This window comes from Ranitomeya variabilis, chromosome 1 (genome assembly GCF_051348905.1).
Source record: "Ranitomeya variabilis isolate aRanVar5 chromosome 1, aRanVar5.hap1, whole genome shotgun sequence".
In the NCBI taxonomy this organism is placed as follows: Eukaryota; Metazoa; Chordata; class Amphibia; order Anura; family Dendrobatidae; genus Ranitomeya; species Ranitomeya variabilis.
In genome coordinates, this window is record NC_135232.1 from 970634239 (window position 1) to 970658665 (window position 24427).

The 24427-nt window shown below is 48.3% G+C and overlaps 1 protein-coding gene across 1 annotated transcript in view; it reads left to right on the top strand.

Annotated features, from left to right (window-relative positions):
• The window catches only part of MND1 (meiotic nuclear divisions 1), a 226310-nt gene that overhangs the window by 30831 nt on the left and 171052 nt on the right, over nucleotides 1-24427 (top strand). The window lies entirely within an intron of this gene.

The following is a 24427-nucleotide window of genomic DNA, read 5'->3' on the forward strand; positions in this document are numbered from 1 at the left end:
TTTCTGAATCTCCCATTTTTTAAATACTGATTGTAAAAAAAATAAGTTTCAGATTATATTACATGTGATTGTTTATTCCAACTAGAAGTATTAAAAACAAGATTCAAAAGATTCAAGTGTTCAGTGGGAAGGTGTATGGTACTGGTATAGATGAAGACTTAGGCCTCTTTCACACTTCAGTTGTTTGGCGTCAGTCTAAAACCGTCATTTTCCTCAAAAAATGGATCCGTTTTTTTTTTCAAAGGATCCGTTTTTTTCCCCATAGACTTGCATTAGCGACGGATTGTGACGGATGGTCGTCCGTTCCATCCGTCATGCGACGGATCAGTCAAAATTTGGCGGACGTCATCTAGATATTGACGGTCATTGCAACGTTTTTTGTCTGCGTTGAAATGGCGGATCGCGACGGATCCGTCGCGTCCGTCATTCCATAGAATGGCCGCCTATGGGCGACGGATCCGTCACGACCGTCATTTTGGCGGATCCGTCGCCCCAATCCGTTATTTCAATTGCGCATGCTCCAAAAAGTATATACAATCCCCGAGTAACGCATCCGTCAAAAAAACATCCGTTTTTTCAACAATTGTGACGGATCCGTCGATCCGTCACTATGTCGGAAGTGACTGACGCCAAACGACTGAAGTGTGAAAGAAGCCTAAGGTCAAAAAATGTGCATATGACCATTGCAGAATCTGGATCACACAAAGGCTAAGATCACACAAGCATATAAAAAATTGTCAATTTCATCTAGAGAAGTGATTTTTTTTTTCCACACTTGTCATCCCTGTGCAATCCATTTTTTTTTTTTAAACAGCATCAGACTACTTATTGTTTTTACTCACCCATTGACTTGAATCTCCGTCTCATCCGGCACACACAGCAGAAACTTATGCATGCTGCGATTTTACTTTTTTTATTTTTATTTTTTCCACATACGGATTTCGTCAATGAAAAAAAATTGATTGCATTGTGTTTTCTTCACACACCATAGAACTTTCGGTCCGAAAGTTGCTTGTGTGCACTTAGAGTGCAGAAGTCTACACATACACCTGTCTACTATGCCTTCTGTCCCCCATACATGTATGTGACACGACAACACAGGAATACCATGACAGAGAAGGGTCAGAAGATTTTTAATGCATAGATAAAAATAAGTTCATTAAATGTGTAACAGAATAGTGCATGCTCAAAATATTGGTCAACGCATGGTCGCTGTCACGCATAAAGATTTCGGTAATGATATCGTTGCTACGTCACAAAAAACAACGATATTGTTAACAAAATCGTTGTGTGACGGTACCAGAAAAGTAGGTTTGAAAATTGATATATTTTTTAAGCCTCTTTGTGTTTGTAACAACTCATAGTACAATGAGAGACAGGCCAAAAAAATTATAAAAAAAAAGCATAAAATTCTGTCATACATTGCAGATATGAGGTGTTAAAAACTTTATTTTAGACCAAGAAACTCCAATATGGTTAACAAAATAACATTTTTATTAGGGGTGACACAAAACGAAAAATGGGGAAAGGTTAAGGGGTGGGAACTTCGGCAACTAAGGGAGATTGATATCCACCAGTTTGGGAGTGGGTGGAAGGGGAGGAGGAGGAGCCACCATACTGCAGAATACTTGATGGTATGCCAAGGTCTGACCACCCTGTGGTCGACGGTGGCGAGAATGCCAACGCAGGCGGGGAGGGAGGAGGCACGACCAGTGTCCTTGGCACTGTGGGCTGGCTCTGGCTACTCCTGCTCCGGCTAGACCCCTGCCGAGATCTCGGTGTAGTTATTGGAGCAGCCAGAGCCGCCGGAGCGGTTGTTGTTCTTGGCCGTTTTCTCCTCTCTCCCTCTGGGTGTTGTTCTGCCGGCCGTCTTTGGCTCCTTGAAGACCTGGCAGGAGCAGGACTTTGCGGCTCTGTTCTATGGTGTCGTCGGCGGCGGTGGCCCTCGGCACGCGGAGCTCTGTGTGGCGGCTCTGCAGCAGGAGTCGGAGTCATGCTAGCCAGCGATGGTACTACGGGCATTGTAGTCGCTGACTGCATGACCCGAGCCTGCTGCAGAGCAGTCACGTACGCATTGTTGCAGGCCTGCATCACCGAAATCTGGAGTTCCGGCATAAGATGTTCCACCATGCCCTTCGCAATGGCACTAAAGAAATGTTTTGCCGGCCTCGAGAGTTCGGATTCCATATTTTCAAGGCGCCGGTCGATATTGGATAGAGCAGTGTCCATTCTATCGCCCAGCGCCTTGAAGCAATTCTAGAATACCGTGCTCAAATGGAAAAATTCGGGCAGTAGCGGCCTGTCCGAGGCCCGCTGACGCTGTCGGGAAAACCCAAAGGAAGGAGCGCTAGTGGCCTCGGCCAGGGGAACATCTGATGGACCGGCTGCCGGTTCTCCAGATGGTGGTGCAAGCCTACTCTCGCTGTGGGATGGCTGTGAAGGTTCAGATGGCGATTCACGAAGGACCGCTCCAGAGGGCCGAACAGGCTCGAGGGTGCTGCTGTGGGTTCTGTGAAAACATAAGGAAAACATTAGTATACAAAATATAACATTTCACATTCGCCACCTCCTGTGTATAATGTAAAGTGAACATTGCATCACATACTTTACAATTTAAATTTGAAATAATTGTAACTGGTCAGTTCCGTCTGTCAGTCCTAAGTTAATTTGCTGATTCTTACAGCCAGCTGCCTGTCATGGCTGACGCGACCAATCGGCTCCGGGCACAGTCCTGAATAAAATGTCAGCTCCTTACTCCCCGCAGTGAATGCCTGTCGCCCGCATACTCCCCTCTGTCATGGATAAACACTTACCAGCGGTTACCGTTGCCGCCGTTAAGATGTAACCAAATTTTTACTATTGACACTGCCGATGCCGCGTCAATATTAAAAATTGAAAAAATTTTGTGTTTAAAAATTACTATGCTATACTCACCCATGGTTGCCGTTTGTAACGGCCGCCATGGTTTACGCTTATCGTCGGAACTGTCATGACGTCACGGCCATGTGACCGAGACGTCATCACAGGTCCTGCGATCAGAACAACCCTGTGTACAGAACCTTCCGTGGACTACAAGGTCACCCGTGTCATTTATTTTAACGTTATTGGAAACTGTGATAAACCTGGATGGGCAATATACTACGCCACTATGAAATATTGCACGTGGCTGGCCAATATACTATGTGTCTGTGTGCTGTATACTACGTCACTGGGCTATATAATAAATGGCTGGGCAAAAAACTACGTGGCTGGGGAATATACTACGTGAATATGCATGTTGTGCAATACACAATGTGTGGGAATGGGTAATAAATACTTACTGTCGGCGGGCAAGGACCGGTCTCAGGAACTGCAGAATTCTGTTGTATTTATACGGTATTGACCTTGCCGCTGCAGCACCACTACGAGTCTGTCCCTCCTTCCGCAGGCCCCGATTGAAACGGTCCTTCATGGAGCGCCATCTGGTCTTCAATTTTTGGACTGTGAAAAAGTCAAACAAATATATTAGGTTGAGAGAAACTTTTTTAATTGATAACGCAACCGTGTGCGATGATACAAAAGTTGAACACATCACAGACGGTTGTGTATCCTGGCCTGATGGGTCTGAGTGGCATTTCGGCAATACTTACCAAATTTAGCTTGGTCCGTGGGTGAAGCGCTGTCAAAGCCATCCCACAGCGATTTGGCCACCTCAGCCCACATGCGTCTCAAAACTACCTGGTCCGCGTGCCGGGGGTCACGGGGGTCCCACAACGGGCCTCGCTCCTAGATTGATGCTACCATGATGTCTACATCAATGCCCTCATCTTGGTCCCGTTGTGAAACCTAGAATAATAGGAAATCATTAATGTTTGCAATATAAATACAAATTGGTCTCCCTCCCTTCCTTTTCCGCGCCCCCCCCAAAAAAAAAAAAAAAAAAAAAAAAAATGACTAGGTTGTTTGAAAAAATACTTACTCGCCATCTTGCCACCACAGCTTGGCCCTGAGGTCACTGCTCCTGCTGGCCCTGTTCCTCCTCACTTGAAGAAGCCTGGAAAATATTTTTAAAAAATTGAGTGACACGTCTACAAATGACACCGAATAGTAAGCAACAGTAGATCATGTACTCACCGCACTCCCCAGCGGTGTTGTTACTCGAGTTGCTGGCCGCCATTGTATTATAATAACCAGATGAAAGTCTAAAATGAAAAAAAAATATATATTTTACTATGCACAATACAGAGGCACATATAGGAAAATATAAAAAAATCCATACATTAACATTACGACCACAACGAACAGTGCACGCATAGTACAATGACAACTGAACAAGCGCTGAGCAAACAACACCGCCATACATTGAAAGAAAAAACAATGGCAGAGACGGCACAATGCCAGAGTATAGCAAAAGCATATTACCAGTCCCAGGAAAGATAACAAAACAAATAAACAACAGACCCTATGTACTAATCCAAAAAAACAAAGATTTTTTTAAGCCAAATTTTTACAACATTGATTTCCAAAAAGCCCCAAGAAAAGGCAAACCATAACGCCATATTTTACAATAGAAAAAAATAACAAAATAAATAAGAGTACAGCTACATATGAAGCCCTAAAATTCTTCAGAACCTGATTAACCCCTTAACGACCGCCAATACGCCTTTTAACGGCGGCCGCTAAGGGTACTTAAATTACAGCGCCGTTAATTAACGGCGCCGTGGAAAAAGTGAATAGCGCCCCCCAGAGTCGGATTTTCTCTGGGGTCTCGGTTGCCGGGGGTAGCCGAGACCCCAGAGAACATGATTCGGGGTTTTTTTACCGACCCCCGAGTTGCGATCGCCGGTAATTAACCGTTTACCGGTGGTCGCAACAAAAAAAAAAAAAAAACGCGATTTGCCATTTAATTTCTCTGTCCTCCGATGTGATCGCACATCGGAGGACAGAGAAATGTGGTCCCCGATAGCCCCCGATAGCCCCCCAATACTGACCTACCTCCCCCGGTGCTCCTTGTGGCTCCCGATGGGCGCCGCCATCTTTTTCCGGGGAAATAATGGCGGGCACATGCGCAGTGCGCCCGCCGCCCGGCACCCGGATGTTCTTTGGGTCTCGGCTGCCGGGGGTAGCCGAGACCCCAAAGAACATGATCGGGGTCGGTTTTTACCGACCCCTGTTTTGCGATCGCCGGTAATTAACTGTTTACCGGCGACCGCAAAAAAAAAAAAAAAAAAAAGCGATGTCATTCTCTGTCCTCTGATGTGATCGCACATCAGAGGACAGAGAAATAGGGGGATTCGGGGACCCTGTTATACTTACCGGTGTCCCTGGGTCCTCCTGCTTCTTCTGCTGGCCGCCGGCTTCTTGCTCCGGTAAGAAAATGGCGGGCGCATGCGCAGTACGCCCGCCATGATCTGCCGGCCAGCAGAAGAAAATTCTTCCTCTTTTTTTATTTTGGTCACTGTGAGATCCTATCACAGTGATCAAAATAAAAAAAATAGTAAATACCCCCCCCCCCTTTATCACCCCCTTAGTAAGAAAAAAATAATAAAATAAAAAAAATATATGAATTTCTATTTTCCAAATAGGGGTAGGGTTAGGGCTAGGGTTAGGGGTAGGGTTAGGATATGTGCACACATAGAATGGTTCTCTGCGGATTTTTCCGCAGCGGATTTGATAAATCCGCAGGACCAAAACGCTGCGTTTTTCCTGCGGATTTATCGCGGATGTACCGCGGTTTTTGTGCGGATTCCACTGCGGTTTTACACCTGCGGTTTTCTATTATGGAGCAGGTGTAAAATCGCTGCGGAATCAGCAGAAAGAATTGACATGCTGCGGAATATAAACCGCTGCGTTTCCGTGTGGTTTTTTCCACAGCATGGGCACAGCGTTTTATGTTTCCCATAGGTTTACATTGTACTGTAAACTCATGGGAAACTGCTGCGGACCCACAGCTGCGGAAACGCTGCGGATCCGCAGCAAAATCCGCAACATGTGCACATAGCCTTAGGGTTAGGGCTTGGGTTAGGGTTAGAACTAGGATTAGGGTTAGAGCTAGGGTTAGGGCTAGGGTTGGGGCTAGGTTTAGGGCTAAAGTTAGGGTTTGGGCTAAAGTTAGGGTTAGGGCTAGGGTTGGGGCTAAAGTTAGGGTTAGAGTTGGGATTAGGATTTGGATTAGGGTTGGCATTAGGGTTACATTTGGGATTAGGGTTAGGTTTGGGATTAGGGTTAAGGCTAGGGTTGGGATTAAGGATAGGGGTGTATTGAGATTAGGGTTAGGTTTTGAGGTTAAGGTTGAGATTAGGATTAGGGGGGTGTTGGGTTTAGGGTTTTGATTAGGGTTATGGTTAGCTTTGGGATTAGGGTTAGGGGTGTTTTGGGGGTTAGTGATGTGATTAGGATTATGGATCGGGTTGGGATTAGGGTTAGGGGTGTGTTGGGGTTAGGGTTGGAGTTAGAATTGGGGGGTTTCCACTGTTTAGGTACATCAGGGGGTCTCTAAACGCCACAGCCAATTTTGTGCTCAAAAAGTAAAATGGTGCTCCCTACCTTCTGAGCTCTGCCGTGCGCCCAAACAGTGGTTTACCCCCACATATGGGGCATCAGCGTACTCGGGATAAATTGGACAACAACTTTTGGGGTCCAATTTCTCCTGATACCCTTGTGAAAATAAAAACTTGGGGGCTAAAAAATCTTTTTTTGTGGAAAAAAAATATTTTTTATTTTCACGACTCTGCATTATAAACTTCTGTGAAGCACTTGGGCATTCAAAGTTCTCACAACACATCTAGATAAGTTCCTTGGGGGTCTAGTTTCCAAAATGAGGTCACTTGTGGGGGTTTTCTACTGTTTAGGTACATCGGGGGCTCTGCAAACGCAACATAATGCCTGCAGACCATTCTATCAAAGTCTGCATTCCAAAACGGCGCTCCTTCCCTTCCAAGCTCTGCCATGCACCCAAACAGTGGTTTATCCCCCACATATGGGGTATCAGCCTACTCAGCATAAATTGCACAATAAATTTTGGGGTCCAGTTTCTCCTGTTACCCTTGTGAAAGTAAAAATTTGGGGGTGAAAAGATCATTTTTGTGGAAAAAATATGATTTTTTTTATTTTCATGGCTCTACATTATAAACTTCTGTGAAGCAGTTGGGGGTTCCTAGTGCTCACCACACATCTAGATAAGCTCTTTGGGGGGTCTAGTTTCCAAAATGGAGTCACTTGTGGGCGGTTTCTACTGTTTAGGTACATCAGGATCTCTGCAAATGCAACATGACACCTGCAGACCATCCCATCAAAGTCTGCATTCCAAGCGGCGCTCCTTCCCTTCCGAGCCCTGATGGGTGCCCAAACAGTGCCCTCCCCCCACATATGGGGTATCAGCGTACTCAGGACAAACTGGTCAACAGATTTTGTGGTCCAATGTCTCCTGTTACCCTTGATAAAATAAAAAATTGCAGGCTAAAAAATCATTTTTGAGTGAAAAAAAAGGATTTTTTATTTTCACGGCTCTACGTTATAAACTTCCGTGAAGCACCTGGGGGTTAAAGTGCTCACCACACATCTAGATAAGTTCCTTAACGGGTCTAATTTCCAAAATGGTGTCATTTGTGGGGGGTTTCCACTGTTTAGGCACATCAGGGGCTCTCCAAACGAAACATGGCATCCGATCTCAATTCCAGCCAATTCTACATTGAAAAAGTAAAACGGCACTCCTTCTCTTCCAAGCTCTGCAGTGCACCCAAACAGTGGTTTACCCCCACATATGGGGTATCCACGTACTCAGGAGAGGTTGCACAACAACATTTGTTGTCTAATTTCTCCTGTTACCCTTGTGAAAATAAAAATTTGGGGGCAAAAAGATCATTTTTGTAGAAAAAATGCGACTTTTTTTATTTTCACGGCTCTACGTTATAAACTTCCGGGAAGCACCTGGGGGTTTAAAGTGCTCACCACACATCTAGATAAGTTCCTTAAGGGGTCTAGTTTCCAAAATGGTGTCATTTGTTGGGGGTTTAAACTGTTTAGGCACATCAGTGGCTCTCCAAACGCGACATGGCATCCGATCTCAATTCCAGCTAATTCTACATTGAAAAAGTAAAACGGCGCTCCTTCTCTTCCAAGCTCTGCAGTGAGCCCAAACAGTGGTTTACCCCCACATATGGGGTATCGACGTACTCAGGAGAAATTGCACAACAACTTTTGTGGTCTAATTTCTCCTGTTACCCTTGTGAAAATAAGAATTTGTGGGCGAAAATATCATTTTTGTGTAAACAAATGCCATTTTTTTTTTTCACGGCTCTACGTTATAAACTTCTGTGAAGCACTTGGGGGCTCAAAGTGCTCACCACACATCTAGATAAGTTCCTTAAGGGGTCTAGTTTCCAAAATGGTGTCACTTGTGGAGCGTTTCCACTGTTTAGGCACATCAGGGGCTCTCCAAACGTGACATGGCATCCGATCTCAATTCCAGCCAATTCTGCATTGAAAAAGTCAAACGGCGCTCTTTCTCTTCCAAGCTCTGCGGTGCGCCCAAACAGTGGTTACCCCCACATATGGGGTATCAGCGTATTCAGGAGAAATTGCACAACAAAATGTATGGTTAAATTTCTGTTTTTACACTTGTGAAAATAAAAAAATATGGTTCTGAATTAAAGTGTTTGCAAAAAAAGTTAAATGTTCATTTTTTCCTTCCACATTGTTTGAGTTCCTGTGAAGCACGTAAAGGGTTAATAAACTTCTTGAATGTGGTTTTAAGTACCTTGAGGGGTGCAGTTTTTAGAATGGTGTCACACTTGGTTATTTTCTATCATATAGACCCCTCAAAATGACTTCAAATGTGATGTGGTCCCTAAAAAAAAATGGTGTTGTAAAAATGAGAAATTGCTGGTCAAATTTTAACCCTTATAACTCCCTAACAAAAAAAAATTTTGTTTCCAAAATTGTGCTGATGTAAAGTAGACATGTCGGAAATTTTATTTATTAACTATTTTGTGTGACATATCTCTCTGATTTAAGGGCATAAAAATACAAAATGTGAAAATTGCAAAATTTTAAATATTTTCACCATATTTCCATTTTTTTCAAAAATAATCGCAAGTAATATCGAAGAAATGTTACCACTAGCATGAAGTACAACATGTCACGAAAAAACAATCTCAGAATCAGCAGGATCCGTTAAAGCGTTCCAGAGTTATAACCTCATAAAGTGACAGTGGTCAGAATTGTAAAAATTGGCTCGGTCATTAAGTACTAAATTGGCTCTGTCACTAAGGGGTTAAAAAAAAAAACACAGTGGAACCACCGCATGCACAGAACAACCCAAAATAACCAGCACAATAGATTTCAGAAAAAAAAAATAACACACAAAAAAAAAAAAGTCAATCCTGGATACACCACCATACTTTACAATAAAACCAACAAGGCCGGAGACAATGAAACGCCATCATATAACGGCAGAAATACATCGCAACCAGAATAAAAAAACACCCCCCCAAAAAATGGAAAATAAAAGTCAATCCTGAAAAGACCACCATACTTTACAATAAAACCAACAAGGCCGGAGACAATGAAATGCCATCATATAACGCCAGAAATATACACTCACCGGCCACTTTATTAGGTACACCATGCTAGTAACGGGTTGGACCCCCTTTTGCCTTCAGAACTGCCTCAATTCTTCGTGGCATAGATTCAACAAGGTGCTGGAAGCATTCCTCAGAGATTTTGGTCCATATTGACGTGATGGCATCACACAGTTGCCGCAGATTTGTCGGCTGCACATCCCAAAGATGCTCCATACAAGGCAGGATGGATCCATGCTTTCATGTTGTTTACGCCAAATTCTGACCCTACCATCCGAATGTCGCAGCAGAAATCGAGACTCATCAGACCAAGCAACGTTTTTCCAATCTTCTACTGTCCAATTTCGATGAGCTTGTACAAATTGTAGCCTCAGTTTCCTGTTCTTAGCTGAAAGGAGTGGTACCCGGTGTGGTCTTCTGCTGCTGTAGCCCATCTGTCTCAAAGTTCGACGCACTGTGCGTTCAGAGATGCTCTTAGGCCTACCTTGGTTGTAACGGGTGGCGATTTGAGTCACTGTTGCCTTTCTATCAGCTCGAACCAGTCTGCCCATTCTCCTCTGACCTCTGGCATCAGCAAGGCATTTCCGCCCACAGAACTGCCGCTCACTGGATTTTTTTTCTTTTTCGGACCATTCTCTGTAAACCCTAGAGATGGTTGTGCGTGAAAATCCCAGTAGATCAGCAGTTTCTGAAATACTCAGACCAGCCCTTCTGGCACCAACAACCATGCCACGTTCAAAGGCACTCAAATCACCTTTCTTCCCCATACTGATGCTCGGTTTGAACTGCAGGAGATTGTCTTGACCATGTCTACATGCCTAAATGCACTGAGTTGCCGCCATGTGATTGGCTGATTAGAAATTAAGTGTTAACAAGAAGTTGGACAGGTGTACCTAATAAAGTGGCCGGTGAGTGTACATCACAACCAGAATAAAAAAACACCCCCCAAAAAAAAATGGAAAAGAAAAGTCAATCCTGGATAGACCACCATACTTTACAATAAAATCAACAAGGCCGCAGACAATGAAAGCCATCCTATACAACGCCATTCATCACAACCAGAATAAAAATACAACAATGTCACAGTGCAGAACTACATACACAACTTGCAATACAATGTAAAATAAAACATTAAAATGCCCAGAATCATTCTATACTTACATCTCTTGAAAGCAGATGATGAGCTCTGGTAGGTCTGGTCTCTGTGGTATGCTGTAGCAAAAGTGACAAACAATGCAAACATGTTTTTTTATATATGGGGGATGTTTTTCCACTGTCTAGACACAGTCTAGACACTTTTTGTGTAATTTTAATTACTGACGCATGCGTCGTACAACGCATGTACGACGCACGCACTTGCGTCCCGTGCGTTGTCAATTGCTTTCAATTACGACGCACGAAGCATGTAGCGTCGACCGCGCCCCGCCAGGTGCGGCCAAACGACGCATGCGTCGTGCGTTGTACAAAAACGCATGACAACGCATGTACATGCGCCCCCAATGTTAAAGATAGGAGCGCGTGACGCATGCGTCGTCATGCGTCGACGACGCTGCGTCGCAAGACGCAAATGTGAAGGTAGCCTAATGATGATAAATATAATCCACCTTTGTGTAATCAAGTCTCCGTATAAATGCACCTGCTCTGTGATAGTCTCCTGGTTCTGTTTGAAGCACAGAGAGCATCATGAAGACCAAGGAACACAACAGGCAGGTCCATGATACTGTTGTGGAGAAGTTTAAAGCTGGATTTGGATACAAAATGATTTCCAAAACTTTAAACATCCCGAGGAGCACTGTGCAAGCGATCATATTGAAATGGAAGGAGTATCATACCACTACAAATCTACCAAGACCCGGCCGTTCCTCTAAACTTTCATCTCAAAACAAGTAGACTGATCAGAGATGCAGCCAAGAGGCCCATGATCACTCTGGATAAACTGCAGAGATCTACAGCTGAGGTGGGACAGTCTGTCCATAGGACAACAATCAGTCGTACACTGCACAAATCTGGCCTTTATGGAAGAGTGGCAAAGAAAAAAGCCATTTCTCAAAGATATCCATAAAAAGTGTTGTTTAAAGTTTGCAACAAGCCTCCTGGGAGACACACCAAACATGTGGAAGAAAGTGCTCTGGTCAGATGAAACCAAAATCGAACTTTTTGACAACAATGCTAAACGATATGTTTGGCGTAAAGGCAACACAGCTCATCACCCTGAACACACCATCCCCACTGTCAAACATGGTTGCGGCAGCAGCATCATGGTTTGGGCCTGCTTTTCTTCAGCAGGGACAGGGTAGATGGTTAAAATTGATGAGAAGATGGATAGAGCCAAATACAGGACCATTCTTGAAGAAATACTGTTGGAGTCTGCAAAAGACCTGAGACTGGGACGGAGATTTGTCTTCGAACAAGACAATGATCCCAAACATAAAGCAAAATCTACAATGCAATGGTTCACAAATAAACGTATCCAGGTGTTAGAATGGCCAAGTCAAAGTCCGGACCTCAATCCAATCGAGAATCTGTGGAAAAAGCTGAAAACTGCTGTTCACAAACGATCTCCATCAAACCTCACTGAGCTTGAGCTGTTTGCCAAGGAAGAATGGGCAAGAATTTCAGTCTCTCGATGTACAAAACTGATAGAGACATACCTCAAGCAACTTGCAGCTGTAATCGCAGCAAAAGGTGGTGCAACAAAGTATTAAGTTAAAGGGGCCAAATAATAATGCACGCCCTACTTTTCAGTTTTTGAATTTCCACAAAAATGTAAAATAACCAATAAATTTCGTTCAACTTCACAATTGTGTTCCACTTATTGTTAATTCTTCACCAAAAATTTACATTTGGTATCTTTGTTTGAAGCATGATATGTGGGAAAAGGTTGAAAAGTTCCAGGGGGCCAAATACTTTTGCAAGGCACTGTATATACGGAGGAGACAGATTATGAGTAGTGTTGAGCATTCCGATACCGCAAGTATCGGGTATCGGACGATATTTGCGGTATCGGATTTCAGATACCGAGATCCGATACTTGCCGCATATCGGATACCGGAATCGGAAGTTCTCAATTCAAACAGCACGAATTCAGCCAATGAGGACTGATTTCAAGTGTGGGCACATCCTGTTCAGCATGGTGGGCATGAAACTACTGGCAAGGCTGTGATTGGCTGCTGAAATGATGTCATGCTGCAGTTTAAAAGTCGCTGGCGCCATTTTGGGATCACTCTGCTGTGAATTCAGTTAGTGACACGACGCTGTGTTCTGACTGAGGGCCAGTTGAGATAGCGATTTGCTTCTTTGTGCTTTTCCCAGGCTAATTTAGCAACCCCTGTGTGTTCACCTTGCTTTTGCCTTGCAGCGCTGTTTTCACAGCGATCTGCAAGGTCTCTGTGTGTGTGTGTGTGTGAGTGCAGCCCACTCTCTAGTCTGTGTGCAGCCATAGCTGGTGTATTCAGGTCAGGGTGGTTCACTGCCTCATACTGTTCTATCCATTCCATTGTCCTTTTTTGCCAATAGTGCAGCCCGCTGCATATTTTTTCAAATAATTCCTATTAGTGGCTTTCCACCCGTATCCAGCTAAATTGTGGAAAAACACTACATAGGATAACGTAGAGGAGGTTTTTGGGGCCTTGCAGCGCCGTTTACGGCTGTCTGCACGGTCTCCGTGTGAGTGCAGCTCTCCCTGTTGTCAGTTCAGCCCCCAAAAAATAAATAAATAATAAAGTTCACCAAACACACCACTTTACAGTTGTGTAGGCCACATTAGCTCATATTAAAGTCTAGTCCACACTTTAGAAAATTAGTGTTTCTTATACCTGTTAGGAGCTGTTCAGGAATAAGTACACTAAGCCGTTAGTACTTTTCTGCTTATCTTTATCAGTCAACCAAGATGAAGAAGGCAGGGAGTAAGGCACGTGGGCGTGGGCGCGGAGCAGGGAGAGGACGTGGGGATTCTGTGCCTGCTGCGGGCACCGGTGACTCATCATCACCCAGTTTCAGCAGGGAACAGTCCTTCATGCGCAGCTTTGTCCGAGAGCGTCGTACACCGCTGCTGCGTTAAGACCAAATTGAAGCCTTGTCGGATGGATGGCAGCTAACGCATCGACTTCAATTAGTGCCACATCCTCTCAGACACAGAGCACTGGAGAGCACCCATCTGTCTCTTCACCACCTGCCAAATTGCCGAGGCAGACAGAGAGAGCCCAGGACAGGAGCCGTCTCTACTTCTGTTCTCTGAATCTCTTGGCTTGGAAACAGGGGGCCAGCCAAGCAGCATTGGAGAAATGGAAGAAGAGGCAGGGTGCAGTGATGCCCAACAGCTTTTTCTCTGAGTCTGAAGAGGCGGGTGGGCCAGTGCCTCCGGTCACCACACCGCAGAACGCATCCGCTGATGACACTCAGGTGCCACTTTCTGGTGCGTGCTCTGCTGCTGAGACTACCCAGGAGGAGCAGTTAGTGGCAGAGGGTAGTGTTGATGATGAGGTCCTTGACCCATCGTGGCATGAGGGACAGGAAGGTGGTGGGAGCAGCTCTGAGGAAGAGATTCCCCGAATGGGCCAAAGAGGGAGAGGGAGGGGGAAGACTGCGGATCCTGTAGCCTCCACTTTGGCACCCGTTAGGAGCATGTCTCTTCCAAAAGCCAAAAAGGGCGCTCCCAAGACTTGCAGTGCCTGGTCCTTTTTTGACACAGTTGCAGATGACATTTGCTATGTCAAATGCAAGGTGTGTCATCACAAAGTCAAAAGGGAGAAATGTCAGCAACCTCAATACCTCCAACATGTGGAAACATGTGCGGACCAGGCACTCGGCGGAGTTACAAAAACACACTGAAGAGCTAGGCCAACCAACAGCGGCAGCTACCACCTCTTCAGCTCGTGTTGCCTCTTCCTCCAGCTCACACTCAGCTGGTTCGTCTTCCTCCCAGGATCGCCATGGAAGAACCTCTGGCACTGTTGTCCAGAGACCCACTGTAATTCCACCCGCAGCACCACGTTCTCAGTCATCGTTACACTCCCAGCCCAGTCTACAGCCATCGGTAGTACAGGCATGGGAGAAAAGGCGGCCTTTCTCGGCAAACCACCCACGAGCACAGGCTCTGACTGCAGGCATTGCCAAACTTCTGTCACTGGAAATGCTGTCATTCAGGCTGGTGGAGACTGACAGCTTCCGTGACTTGATGTCATTGGCAGTCCCACAGTACAATGTGCCCAGCCGCTTTTATTTCAGCAGGCAAGCCGTCCCTGCCCTGCACAAGCATGTGGAGGGACACATAAAACACGCGCCGTCAGTAGCAAGGTCCACCTCACCACCGATGCGTGGACCAGTCAACATGGACAGGGGCGATACCTTTCCCTCACTGCCCATTGGGTTAATGTTGTTGAGCCGGGTACAGATCGTGCGAGTGGCGCAGGACGTGTCCTGCCCACTCCAAGGATTGCAGGAATCCAGTCTGTCCGCATTGACTCCTCCTCATACACAAGTTCCTCAGAATCATCGCTGCAGGAGCCGTCACAGTCCACCTCCACATGGACCCGTGAACGTTTACCTGTTACGACCGACATGAGCACAGCTGTGGCCAAACGTCAACAGGCCGTCTTGAAATTAATTTCTTTGGGGAATCGAAGCCACACAGCGCAGGAGCTCTGGAATGCCATCAAGCAGGAGAGCGATGTGTGGTTTGTGGCAGCGAATCTCCAGCCAGGCATGGTAGTGTGTGATAATGGCTGAAATCTGGTGGCAGCTCTGGGCCTCGGCAACCTCACTCACATCCCATATCTGGCACATGTGCTCAACTTAGTCGTGCAGAGTTTTTTGAGGGACTATCCGGATCTTGATGCACTGCGGCACAAGGTCCGCCTAGAGTGTGCTCACTTGCGGCGTTCCAGCACGGCAAAATCGCGCATTGCGGCTCTGCAGCGCCGATTCTGCCTTCCGGAACATCGCATCATATGTGACCTACCTACCAGGTGGAATTCCACGTTACATATGTTGGAGCGGTTGTGTGAGCAGAAGCAAGCAGTAATGGAGTACCAGCTGCATCAGGCGCAAGGAAGTCGCACTCCGCGCCGTTCAGACTTCACAACCACAGAGTGGGCCACTATGAAGGACGTCTGCCAGGTTTTGCGTCCCTTTGATTATTCCACGCGGATGGCGAGTGCAGATGATGCACTAGTCAGCATGACTGTCCCCCTTATCTGCCTGCTTGAAAAATCACTGCAAGCGCTAAGGGATGATGTTGTGGAAGAGGTGGAGGATGAGGATTCACCATTTCCATCATCTTCTGGACAGTCAGCGCCACGTGGTTCCTCACAAACGCGTAGGCAGGGGACACTTTGTGAGGAGGATGAGGAGGAGTCAATGGAGGAGGAAGACATTTGTCCAGAGGGGAGAGTTACATAATTGTCCAGTAGTCAGTGTGTACAGCGAGGGTGGGGTGATGACGAGCGGGCAGAGATCACGCCTCAAGCAGGGGACAGCGTTTCTTGGGCAGTTGGCAGTCTGCAGCACATGGTTGATTACATGCTGCAGTGCCTGAGAAACGACCGCCGCATCGCCCACATTCTCAACATGTCTGAATATTGGGTGTTCACCCTCCTCGATCCTCGCTACCGGGATAATGTACAAAGCCACATCACACCGTTGAACCGGGAGCGTAAAATGCGGGAGTACCAAGACACACTGGTGAATTCCATCATCTTCTCCAGTCCAACTGAGAGAAGTGCTGCTAGTGCTTTACAAAGCAGCTCAGTGCGTCCAGGCAGTGGAGGAGGCTCTGCACAAAGAGGGAGCAGAAGCAGTGCCTCTGCCCAAGGCAAGACCAGTATGGCCCAACTGTGGCACAGTTTTTTGTGCCCGCCACAAATGTCTACACCATCACAGACGGCTCCAGTCAGCAGGAGGCAACGGTTCCGTCAGATGGTGACAGACTACATGTCTTGCCCTCTTGCTGTACTCCCAGACGGCTCTTCCCCTTTCAAGTTTTGGGTCTCTAAGCTGGATACATGGCCAGAGCTAAGCCAGTATGCATTGGAGGTGCTGGCTTGCCCTGCGGCTAGTGTATTATCGGAACGCGTCTTTAGTGCTGCAGGTGGTGTACTAACTGACCGTCGCATGCGACTATCCTCCAATAACGTTGACCGGCTTACTTTCCTGAAAATGAACCAGGCCTGGATCTCGCAGGAATTTGCCACTCCTCTTCCTGATTAAATAATTGGGTGACTGTCTACAGTATCCAGGTCTCCTGTTGTGTTCATCTTTCTACCACCTGAACTGTAATTCCTGGGCTCCAACACCGCCAGTTGAGGCTCAGAAGTGCCGTCTGCACAGTCAAAACATACGACCCAGTGTTATTGGGTGTCAGTAACGTCAGCTGATCCCCAGCTGTGTAGCCGGCAATGTGTCCTGCGACCGCCACGCTGACACAACAACTGAAATGTAAGGGAACCTGTCCCCCCCCCCCCCCCCCAGGCGTTTGTTACTGAAATAGCCACCTTGTGCAGCAGTTATGCTGCACAAGGAAAAGGTAACTATTTTTGTTTAGCTCCTTGCACACGCAGAACTTAACACTTTTAAAGTGTGTCCACTGATACCGTAAAACCATCCCAGAGGTGGGACTTTCCTTTGCAATGTGACGCAGCACACCCGTCATTCCTACCCCCTTGGCGACGTGCGCCGCCTCCTCCGCGTTGTTTAATTCTGTCCCGGAGCCAGCGCTGTTATGTTATCCCTTGGCCAGGCACACTTTGCGGTGCCCGTCTTCTGACATCATTTGGTGTCAGGCTGGCTGCGCCTGTGCAGCTGCGCTGGACGAGATCTCGCCTCGCAGTGTCTTCTGATTTAATCACACTGCGGGCCTGGGATCCATGGGCATGCGCAGTGCATATCTTCACCTCCGCCTCTCACTCATCTCCCTCCACCTTCTTCAGACTGTGCGCCGTCAGTTGATCCCTAATAGCATGCCACGGCCGTGACACCGCACAGTCTGAAGAAGCCGGAGGGAGGGGATTGAGAGGCGAGGATATGCACTGCGCATGGCCATGGATCCTAGGCCCACGGTGGGATTACATTAGACGACACTGCGATGCGGGATCTCGGCCAGCGCGGCCGCACAGGCGCAGCCAGCCTGACACCAAATGTCAGAAGACGGGCACCGCAAAGTGCGCCTGGCCAAGGAATAACATAACAGCACAGGCTCCGGGACGGAATCAAACAACGCTGAGGAGGCGGCGCATGGCACCAAGGGGGTAGGAATGACGGCTGGGCTGCGTCACATTACAAAGGAAAGTCCCACCTCCGGGATGGTTTTACGGTATCAGTGGACATACTTTAAAAGTGTTTAGTTCTGTGTTTGCAAGGAGCATAATGAAAAGAGCCACCTTTTCCTTTGGCATCCTTTGTGATGCAAAAGCTGGCTCTTTCAGCTACAAACGCCTTTTGGGGTGGGGTTAAAGGTTCCCTTTCGACTTGCCCCAATCAGGCTTCGGCCTAAACGGTGTTCCTCTGCACCTCCTGCTGTCCCTGGGCTCCAACACCGCTAGTTGGTGCCTGGAAGTGCTGTCCGCACAGACAACAGTCACTCCTCTGTTATTGGGGTTCAGTAACGTCAGCTGCTCCCCTGCTGTGTGTGCTGCAATACCTCCTATCTGCTTCTCCTGCTGTCCCTGGGCTCTAACACCGCTAGTTGGTGCCTGGAAGTGCTGTCCGCACAGTCAACAGTCGCTCCTCTGTTAAGGCCCCGTCTCACACAGCGACGCTGCAGCGATACAGACAACGATGCTGATCGATGCAGCGTTGCTGTGTGGTCGCTGTGTGGTCGCTGGGGAGCTGTCACACAGACAGCTCTCTCCAGCGACCAACGATCAGGGGAACGACTTCGGCATCGTTGAAACTGTCTTCAACGATGCCGAAGTCCCCCTGCAGCACCCGGGTAACCAGGGTAAACATCGGGTTACTAAGCGCAGGGCCGCGCTTAGTAACCCGATGTTTACCCTGGTTACCAGCGTAAATGTAAAAAAAAAAAAAACAGTACATACTCACCATCTGTTGCCCGTCAGGTCCCTTGGCGTCTGCTTCCTGCTCTGACTGAGCCGCCGTACAGTGAGAGCAGAGCGCAGCGGTGACGTCACTGCTGCGCTCTCACTTTACGGCGGCTCAGTCAGAGCAGGAAGCAGACGCCAAGGGACCTGACGGACATCAGATGGTGAGTATGTACTGTTTTTTTTTTTTTTTTACATTTACGCTGGTAACCAGGGTAAACATCGGGTTACTAAGCGCGGCCCTGCGCTTAGTAACCCGATGTTTACCCTGGTTACCAGTGAAGACATCGCTGGATCGGTGTCACACACACCGATTCAGCGATGTCAGCGGGACCTCAACGACCAAAAAAAGGTCCAGGCCATTCTGACACGACCAGCGATCTCGCAGCAGGGACCTGATCGCTGGTACGTGTCACACATAGCGAGATCGCTACTGAGGTCGCTGTTGCGTCACAAAACTTGTGACTCAGCAGCGATCTCGCTAGCGATCTCGCTATGTGAGACGGGGCCTTTATTGGGGTTCAGTAATGCCAGCTGCTCCCCTGCTGTGTGTGCTGCAATACCTCCTATCTGCTCCTCCTGCTGTCCCTGGGCTCCAACACTGCTGGTTGCTGCCCGGAAGTGCTGTTTGCACAGAGCCAAACACCTCGCCAATGTGTTAGTGGGGTTCAGTAACGTCAGCTGCTCCCCTGCTGTGTATCCGGCAACGTGTCATGCGACCGCCACGCTGGCACAACTCAAATTTAAGGGAACCTGCCCACCCCCACCCCCCCAGGCGTTTGTTACTGAAAGAGCCACCTTGTGCAGCAGTAATGCTGCAGAAGGAAAAGGTGGCTCTTTTAATTATGCTCCTTTCAAAGGCTGAACTACACACTTATGAAATGTGTCTCCTCACACCGTTTAACCATCCCGGAGGTGGGACTTTCCTTTGTAATGTGACGCAGCCCAGCCGTCATTCCTACCCCCTTGGCGCCGTGCGCCGCCTCCTCAGCGTTGTTTGATTCTGTCCCGGAGCCTGCGCTGTTATGTTATCCCTTGGCCAGGCACACTTAGCGCTGCCCGTCTTCTGACATCATTTGGTGTCAGGCTGACTGCGCCTGTGCAGCCGCGCTGGACGAGATCCCGCCTCGCAGTGCAGGAGAAGGAGCATAATTAAAAGAGCCACCTTTTCCTTTTGCATCATTAGTGCTGTACAAGATGGCTCTTTCAGCAACAAATGCCTGGGGTGGGGGTTAAAGGTTCCCTTTCAACTTGCTCCAGTGCAGGCTTCGGCCTACACTCTGCTCCTCCTGCTGACCCCGGGCTCTAACACCGCCAGTTGGTGCCCGGAAGTGCTGGCTGCACAGAGAAAAACACCCGCCAATGTGTCAGTGGGGTTCAGCAACGCCAGCTGTTCCCCTGCTGTGTAGCCGGCATCGTGTCCTGCAAACGCCACGCAGACACAACAGACCTAAAACTGCCTCCAGTGCAGGCTTCGGCCTACACCCTGCTCCCTCTCCTCCTGCTGTCCCTGGGCTCTAACACCGCCAGTTGGTGCCTGGAAGTGCTGGATGCACAGTCAACACTTGCTGCCGTGTTATTGGGGTTCAGTAACGTCAGCTGCTCCCCTGCTGTGTGTGCTGCAATACCTCCTATCTGCTCCTCCTGCTGACCCTGGGCTCTAACACCGCTAGTTGGCGCCCGGATGTGCTAGCTGCACAGAGAAAAACACCAGCCAATGTGTCAGTGGGGTTCAGTAACGCCAGCTGTTCCCCTTGCTGTGTAGCCGGCATCGTGTCCTGCAAACGCCACGCAGACACAAGAACTGAAATTGAAGGGAACCTGTCCCCCCCCCCCCCAGGTGTTTGTATGTATAACAGCCACCTTGTACAGCAGTAATGCTGCATTTGTACAAGGTGGCTCATTAAGTTACTCTCCTTGCACACGCCGAACGCAACACGTCTAAAATGTGTCCCCTGAGACCATTAAACCGTCCCTGAGGTGTGACTTTCCTTTGTAATGACACGCAGCGACCCCCTTGGTAGCGCAGCCCTTCTTCTGACATCATTGTTTGGCTGGGTGCGCCTCTGCGGCCTCCCTGCCCGACACAACGCCCCTCGATGTCTTATTTATTTTGACTGCGAGGGTGTGATTGACGGGCATGAGTAGTGCATATCTTCGCCTGTTGTCACTCATCTCCTTCCGCCTTCTTCAGACTGTGGCATGCGATAAGGGATCAGCTGACGCCGCACAGTCTGAAGCAGGTGTAAGGACACGAGTGTGAGAGGCGAACATATTGATTGCGCAAGGCCATGAATCCCAGCCCCGCAGTGTGAATAAATGAGAAGACACTGCGGGGCTGGTATTCATGGGCATCGCGAACCACACCGGCCGACATGACATGAAGTCAGAAGACGGGCAGCGCTAACAGCGCAAGGCCAAGGGATAACACGACAGCGCAGACTCCTGTACAGCAAATAACGACGCTCAGGAGGCCGCGCCCAGCACCAAGGTGGGATTCTTGACAGCTGTGCTGCGTCTCATTAAGAAGGAAACTCCCGCCTCCAAGACAGTTTTGACTGTATAAGGGACTAAATGTTATACCTGTTTCATTCAGCGTGTGCAAGATTCAAAACTTAAAGAGCAATCTTTCACTTGTGCAGCATTACAGCTGCACAAGGTGTGGCTCTTCTTGTTTGTAACACCTGAGGGTGGGGTTACAGGTTACCTTTAAAATTGTTTCAAGTAGGCTTCGGCCTACACTCTGCTCCTCCTGCAGAGCCTGGGCTCTAACACCGCCAGTTGGTGCCCGGAAGTGCTGGCTGCACAGAGAAAAACACCAGCCAATGTGTCAGTGGGGTTCAGCAACGCCAGCTGTTCTCCTGCTGTGTAGCCGGCAACGTGTCCTGCAAACACCACGCAGACACAACAGACCTAAAACTGCCTCCAGTGCAGGCTTCGGCCTACACTCTGCTTTCTCTGCTCCTCCTGCTGACCCTGGGCTGTAACACCGCCAGTTGGCGCCCGGAAGTGCTAGCTGCACAGAGAAAAACACCAGCCAATGTGTCAGTGGGGTTCAGCAACGCCAGCTGTTCCCCTGCTGTGTAGCTGGCAACGTGTCCTGCAAAAGCCACGCAGACACAACAGACCTAAAACTGCCTCCAGTGCAGGCTTCGGCCTACACTCTGCTCCTCCTGTTGACCCTGGGCTCTAACACCGCCAGTTGGCGCCCGGAAGTGCTAGCTGCACAGAGAAAAACACCCACCAATGTGTCAGTGGGGTTCAGCAACGCCAGCTGTTCCCCTGCTGTGTAGCCGGCATCGTATCCTGCAAACGCCACGCAGACACAAGGACTGAAATTGAAGGGAACCTGTCCCCCCCCCCCAGGTGTGTGTATGTATAGCAGCCACCTTGTACAGCAGTAATGCTGCATTTGTACAAGGTGGCTCATTAAGTTACTCTCCTTGCACACGCCGAACGCCACACGTCTAAAATGTGTCTCCTGAGACCATTAAACCGTCCCTGAGGTGTGACTTTCCTTTGTAATGACACGCTGCAACCCCCTTGGTAGCGCTGCCCATCTTCTGACATCATTGTTTGGCTGGCTGCGCCTCTGCGGCCGCCCTGCCCGACACAACGCCCCTCGGTGTCTTATTTATTTTGACTGCGAGGGTGTGCTTGACGGGCCTGAGCAGTGCATATCTTCGCCTGTCACTCATCTCCTTCCGCCTTCTTCAGACTGTACGGCTTCATGGCCGTGGCATGCGATAAGGGATCAGCTGACGCCGCACAGTCTGTAGCAGGTGTAAGGACACGAGTGAGAGGCGAACATATTTACTGCGCAAGGCCATGAATCCAAGTCCCACAGTGTGAATTAAGGAAAAGACACTGCAGGGCTGGAATTCATGGTCAACGCGAACCGCACCGGCCGACATGAAATGATGTCAGAAGACGGGCAGCGCTAACAGCTCATGGCCAAGGGATAACACGACAGCGCAGACTCCTGTACAGCTAATAACGACGCTCAGGAGGCTGCGCCCAGCACCAAGGTGGGATTTTTGACAGCTGTGCGGCGTCTCATTAAGAAGGAAAGTCACGCCTCCAAGACAGTTTGACTGTATAAGGGGCTAAATGTTATACGTGTTTCATTCAGCGTCTGCAAGATTCATAACTTAAAGAGCAACCTTTGACTTGTGCAGCATTACAGCTGCACAAGGTGTGGCTCTTCTAGTTTGTAACACCTGAGGGGGGGGTTAAAGGTTACCTTTAAAATTGGTTCAATTAGGCTTCGGCCTACACTCTGCTCCCTCTCCTCCTGCTGACCCTAGGCTCTAACACCGCCAGTTGGCGCCCAGAAGTGCTAGCTGCACAGAGAAAAACACCCGCCAATGTGTCAATGGGGTTCAGCAACGCCAGCTGTTCCCCTGCTGTGTAGCCGGCATCGTGTCCTGCAAATGCCACGCAGACACAACAGACGTCCAAATGCCTCCAGTGCAGGCTTCGGCCTACACTCTGCTCCCCCTGCTGACCCTTTGCTCCAACCCCACTAGTTGGTGCTCTAAGAAGACATGCTTGAATAGGTCCCCATCCTGGTTCCAGTACCGTCAGCTGGTTCCGGGCAGAGCCTTTGGCTTAGGTGCCTCCCTCTGGATATCCGAGTTCCACCAACGTCAGGTGGTCCTTGGTAGTGCTTTCAGGCACGGGTACCTCCTGCTTAGTAACCGGGTTCCAGTAATGTCAGCTGGTCCTCGGTAGTTCCATTGGCTCTTGGACCTTGGCTACCCATCCGGGTTCCTGTTCCGTCAGCTGGTTCTCGGCAGTGTCTTTTGCTCTTGTACCTTCTGCTCCCCATCCTGGTTCCAGTACCGTCAGCTGGTTCCGGGCAGAGCCTTTGGCTTAGGTGCCTCCCTCTGGATATCCGAGTTCCACCAACGTCAGGTGGTCCTTGGTAGTGCTTTCAGGCACGGGTACCTCCTGCTTAGTAACCGGGTTCCAGTAACGTCAGCTGGTCCTCGGTAGTTCCATTGGCTCTTGGACCTTCGGGTAGCCATCCGAGTTCCAGTTCCATCAGCTGTTTCTCGGCATTTTCTCAGCCTTCTTGTACCTTCTGCTACATTTCCAAGTTCAAGACCCTAAAGACGATGACCCGGAAGACCACCCCTAAGATGACGACGACACCAGAGACGACAACCACTGAGATGACGACGACCCTGGAGACGATGACCCTGAAGACCACCCCGATGACGACGACCCCGGAGACGACGACCCTGGAGACGACGACGACATGGGAGACCGAGAAGCAGAAGAACAAGAGGCTGCATAACAAAGAGCAGAAGAACATTAAGCATAACACTAAATATCAGAGCAAAAGATATTATCTAAATTATAAGCAGAAGAAGACTAAGCAGTGTATGGGGGTGAGTCCGTTCCTCCTCGTGGTGCCCCTGGATAAAGCCTGATGCTGCAGGCCAAACTGAACGCGGACAAATGTAACTCTTTTGTGACAGGCAGAACGGAAGGTGTAATCTTCAAACTTTTATAGATAACAACAACGGGAATGCCTGTCACAAATAAGAATATGATGAAGAAGTTGAATATGAAGAAGAATAATAGTTAAATAAAAAGAATATGAACAATGTAACAAAAAAAATAATAGGTAGAAGATGAAGAAGAAGATGAATAAGGTGAAGAAGTTGATGTCAAAGATGCTGATGATGATGAAGAAGAAAGTGGGAGAAGTAAAAAAAAAGGTGAAGGGCGTGGAAGTAGTGAAACATCAATATCTGACAATAAAAAAAATCTTAACATAGTCAATATCTTTGTAACGTCGAACGTCTTAAAAAAAAATTTAAA